This window comes from Protopterus annectens, chromosome 10.part0 (assembly GCF_019279795.1).
Source record: "Protopterus annectens isolate FY-2018-M chromosome 10.part0, PAN1.0, whole genome shotgun sequence".
Taxonomy (NCBI): Eukaryota; Metazoa; Chordata; order Ceratodontiformes; family Protopteridae; genus Protopterus; species Protopterus annectens.
The window spans coordinates 858,626,285-858,631,671 of record NC_056744.1 but is presented as its reverse complement, the minus strand read 5'-3'; positions in this window follow the sequence as shown (position 1 = coordinate 858,631,671).

Sequence of the window (5,387 nt, the reverse complement as noted above, 5' to 3'; positions counted from 1 at the left end):
CTTGGGTAGATAGAAACAGGTGGCTGGAAACATATTATCTGGAGTAGGGACTTAATTTGTCTGCAATCTGTGGATCCGAGCCGGCAACTATTTTATACAGCTATGGATCCGAGCTCCTAGCTCCTCCCCTCACCCATAATCCCTTGCCAACCCCAAATGACCTCAGATCTAGTTTGCCGCTCTAAAGTATGTCAGCTGGATTGCGAGCTCCTGGCGATTTCTTATAGATAAGTGAATTTTTCACAGTCTTTTTTTTCTTAGTTTAATCAGTGTGAGTGTGCTAGGTTTTCTTTAGCCTGTTAGCTTTAAATTTTTAGTTTTTTACCCCCCCCTCGCTGGTCGTTAGTGTGTGCTTGTGTGTGATTGTGTTTGGGGCCTAGTGTGTTTGTGTAGCCTTAGTTTAGGTATGGCAGAGGCCCCTAATTTTATTTTTTCTAAATGCACCGACTGTGGCCATAAGCTCTCCCCGGCAGATGGCCACACTCGGTGTGTTCGGTGCCTTGGGGTTGAACACCTGTCCTCGGGCTGTACCATTTGTGCAGCGTTCAACCCCAGGGCACTGAAAGAGCAGAGGTCGAAGCTGATCCTGGTGGGACTTTTGCCCCCGGATTCGGCTTCGGCCTTCGCTCCTCCCGTGGCACCTCCTCAGCCTGTGGTGGTAGCCACTCCTGCCCCCCTTCCCCCGGCCGGGATTCAAACTCCCACTAAAGCGCCGGAGGACAGGAGGGAGAAATGGAGGGAGAAGCACCACAACCGGAGGGCAGAGGCCTCCGCTTCGGCCCCCCCAGCTAAGCGGGCTTCTCCCACCACGGCTTCCAGGTCTCCTCCTCCTCGGATCCGATCTCCTTGCTTCTCCCCTGGACCCGAGGAGGAGGAGACCCGATCTCTGTCGAGGTCATCGAGGCGGCATTCCAGGCCTGCCTCGATGGCCTCTTCGAGATAAACCTACAGCCTTTCTGATGCAGACTTGGACCGGATGATGAGGAGGTTCATCCAGGCCCAGCTGCAGATGGGAGTGCTCTTGCCTCCCCCCCCCCCTTCGGGTGGGAGCTCGACACCTTTCTTTGTTCCGATTGCTCCTTCTCTGACCTGCTTCCCGGGTTCGGAGTGCTCGGAGCTGGGCAGCGTTGGAGCCGGGGTTGGGTCAGCACCGACAGTACTGAGTACTTCGGATCCGACCCTGCCGTCGAGTCTTTCGGCTCCATTGTCGGATCTGACCTCTCGGAGCCGTGGAGCAAGCTTCAGATCCGAGGGATTCAGTGTGCCTTTGGCTCTGTCCAGGTCAGAGCACACTGGTCCCTCGGATCAGACGGTCTCGGCGCCAGTTCCGATCCCTTCATCGGATCCCAGTGGGAGTTGACTTTCAGAACCCAGGGAGAGCGGCTCCTCATCGGCCTTAGATGCAGTGGAGAGGGCAGTGTCGAGAGCATCCGGACCCCCGGCCCTTGTCTCGGCTCCACCCTGCACTCCCTCTCTGCTGGGTCAGGCTCCCATCACCCGGCCACAGGGACGGCCTGCTTCGATGTCCCAGGTTGTCCCATTGGAACAGGATGTTGCTGGTGAGACCTCCTTGGACAGCCCCCCCCCCCCCGAGGAAGTGCCTCGCAAGGACAAGTGTAAGAGGAGGCATGTGGACTCCCCCGAGTCCTTAACAGAGGACACGGACTTGGATGAAGGGGAAGGCTCCCCAAGGTCATCCCCTGAGGATGTCTCCTTTGGCGACATCATGGAAATGCTCAGGATCAGGGGGGTGGTCTGCCCCCAAGGCTTCCTCTGACGAGTCTGTGTTCCTGGAGGCATTCGAAGCAAGCCCGTCTACCTCTTGGGTGTCCCCTCCGGCCGACCCCCTGGTGGACCTTATTACCACAAGGGCGTTGAAGGAGCCGGACACTGTGGAGCCAGTCCCTAAACGCCCGGATAGGATCTTGAGCCCCCCCGCAGACCGGTCCCACTGGAGCAAGGGTCCCCCCGTAGATGCCATGTTGACGACGGCAGCCACTAAGAGGGAACTAGCTCAGGAGAGCCCCCTCGGTCCATCCACCGAGCAAGGAGTTCCGCTCGTTGGATCACCTTGGAAAGCGGGTATTTAGTTCAGCGACCTTCTCAGTAAGGTCCCTGAACTACATGGCACATGTCATCAGGATGCAGCGAGATCTTATTAAAGAATACGCTGCTTCCCCCCCCAGAGTCCATGTCGGCGGAGGACAAGCAGTTGTACTTCACTCGTATGGCCACTCTTGGATCTATTTCCAACACCTCTATGCGGCTGTTGTCCCACGCCACTGAGGGAGCCGCTAGAGCTAGCGGAGCGGGCCTAGTTATGAGACGCCAGGCCTGGCTCCGACATTGCGACTTCGTGGAGCCCTTTAAGGCATCCTTTGCGAATGCCCCCTTTGACGGTTCTGCCTTTTTTGGCAAGACCGTTCACCAGACACTTGTCCAGAGCGAGAAGGACGGGAAGATGTTGTCTGCCGTCGGAGTCCGCTTCTCTGCTCCCCAGAGGTCCTTCTCCAAGAACCAAAAGGGACAGAAGAAGATGTGGTTCCGGAAATCACAACATTCCCAACCCGCTCCGGACAACCAGTCCTTCCGTGGCAGAGGAGGACAGGGAGGACGCCGCCCTAGAGGCAGAGGGGCTCTGAGAAATTTTGGGTCCAGAGAATCCTTCTCTGATCGGCCCACGCAATAGCCCTGAAGGGTTGCCCGACTGCTCCACTCTGGAGGCAGTCGGGGGGCGCTTCTCGAGGCACCTGGCGGCATGGGAGTCCATCACGTCAGACCGCTGTGTGCTTCGTATCATATCCAGAGGTTACAAAATCCCAATGCAACATGTCCCCAGACTCCGAAACCTCCCCGATGTACCCACCCGCTCAGAGGGAGGCTGCAGCCGCAGAAATCCAGCAGCTGCTAGAGAAAAGATCCATCCAACCCGTCCCCCCACACCAGCTCGGATTAAGGTTTTACTCCAGGTTCTTTCTGGTGCCAAAAAAGACGGGGGACTTTAGAACAATTCTATACCTTTCCCTCCTGAACCTGTCGGTAACCAAGGAAAAATTCCGAATGGTCACTCTTCAATCCACTCTCCCCCTCTTGCGGGAGAATGACTGGATATGCTCAAATAGACCTCAAGGATGCGTACTACCACATTTTAATGGACAGACAATCCAGGAAGTTTCTCTGCTTCCGGCTGGGAGCCAGCCACTATCAGTTCAGGGTTCTTCCCTTTGGCCTCACCACAGCCCCCAGGGTGTTCACCAAAGTTTTAGCAGTGATAGCGGCCCACCTGAGACTCCAGGGAATGCAGGTCTTCCCGTACCTGGACGACTGGCTCCTGACCACCCCAACAAGGCATCTACTCTGCTCAGCCAGAGATTTTTTTTCTTTGCCTAGCCCCCCAGTTAGGCATTACGATCAATACGGACAAATCCTCCCTTGCTTCGACACAAGTGATAGACTTCATAGGGGCCAGATTAGATACGAGAAGTCTGCAAGCGTACCTCACTCCGGAACGACTACAGAATCTGGGTTTACATGTGCGGGCCATCCTACAGTCAGAAGCTCCACCCGCGGAATTGGTCCTGAGGGCACTGGGCTCTATGGCAGCGGCAATTATACTCCTTCCATGCGCTCACCTAAACATGTGGGTACTACAGTGGACCCTTCAAGTACAGTGGTCCTTTCAGCTTCTTCCTCTCCATCACCCTATCTCTATCAGCAAGGCTTGCAGGAGGGCCCTGTTATGGTGGCTTCATTCTCCAGACCTCCATACAGGTCGCCCCTTCTGCGCTCCACCTCCTCTCGTCACGGTGACCACGGACGCTTCTCGCCTCGGGTGGGGGGGGGCATTGCTCAGGCAGAACAGTCCAAGGCGCATGGAACAACACAGAGACCTCCCTGCATATCACTGTTCTGGAGATGAGGGCAGTGCTGTTGGCGTTGCAAGCATTTCACAACCTTCTTCCCATAGGAACTATTGCGATACAGACGGACAACATGTCAGTTGTCTGGTATATCAACAAACAGGGGGGAACCAGGTCTTACCCTCTCTGCCGAGAAGCCATGAGAGTGTGGGAATGGGTGATCTCCACCAACCGCTTTCTGATCGCAACGCACATTCCGGGTCGGTCCAACATTCTGGCGGACAAACTCAACCGCACTATTCTTTCCCCTTATGAGTGGTCTCTCAACTCCCGAGTAGTGAAGCAGATTTTTGCAAAATGGGGGCAACCCTGCTGTGATCTTTTTGCCTCTCCCTCAAATACGAAATGCGACAACTTCTTCGCCCTGATTCCCCCACCAGGGGAATCCCCGAGATATGCTCTAGTGCATGCTTGGCCACCCAGTCTACTTTATGCCTATCCTCCTCTACCCCTGATGCTAAAGATGTTACAGAAAGCCTCTCGGTTGGGGAGCAAAATGATCCTCATTGCCCCATTCTGGCCTCGACAAACTTGGTTCCCTTACCTGTGGTCTCACTTGGTGAATCCTCCCTGGATTCTGGATCCCAGCCCAGATCTGATCTCCCACCCTTCAGGCTTACTGACCCCGAATCTGGACAGCCTGAAGCTGACAGCTTGGCTGCTCCAGTTCCACTCTTAATGAGGACTCCCGGTATCTCTTCACCAGTCAAAGCCATCTTGGTGGCAGCGCATAAACCTTCCACCAGGAAGATTTACCGCAGTAAATGGAAGCGTTTCTCCGTCTGGGCGGAACATCATAATCTGGACCCCTTCACTGCTCCGCTAACTTCCGTTTTGGACTTCCTTACCGGACTTTTTCAGCAAGGGGGGCTAGCTGTTCGACAGTCAAGGTACAATTGGCAGCCATCTCCCATTACCACGTAGGACATGAGACAGGTCCTTTGATGTCAGCTAAATTATGTAAGAGCTTCCTCAAGGGTACTTTTCTGTTCAGGCCCCCTATCAAAGAAGCCATACCCCCTTGGGACCTATCGCTAGTTCTTCAGGCCTTGACTGCATCTCCCTTTGAACCAGCTACCTCGGCTGATCTTAAATACTTGTCTTGGAAAACAGCATTCCTGGTAGCCATCACTTCTGCAAAAAGAGTTTCGGAACTTCAAGCTCTTTCTGTAAAACCCCCGTACTTGGTTTTTCATCAGGATAGAGTGTACCTCAGGACCAATCCGTCCTTTCTACCTAAGGTGGCATCAGAAACCAATATCAATCAGTCCATTAATCTTCCTGTTTTCTTCCTTCATTATCAAAATAAAGGAGAATACAAGCTGCATTCATTGGATGTGCACAGACAGCTGCGTTTCTATATTCATAGGACTGCTGATCACAGACAATCTGATCATCTGTTCATTTCCTTTGCCAAATTCAATTTAGGTAAAGCCGTTTCGAAGGTCACCTTATCACACTGGATTT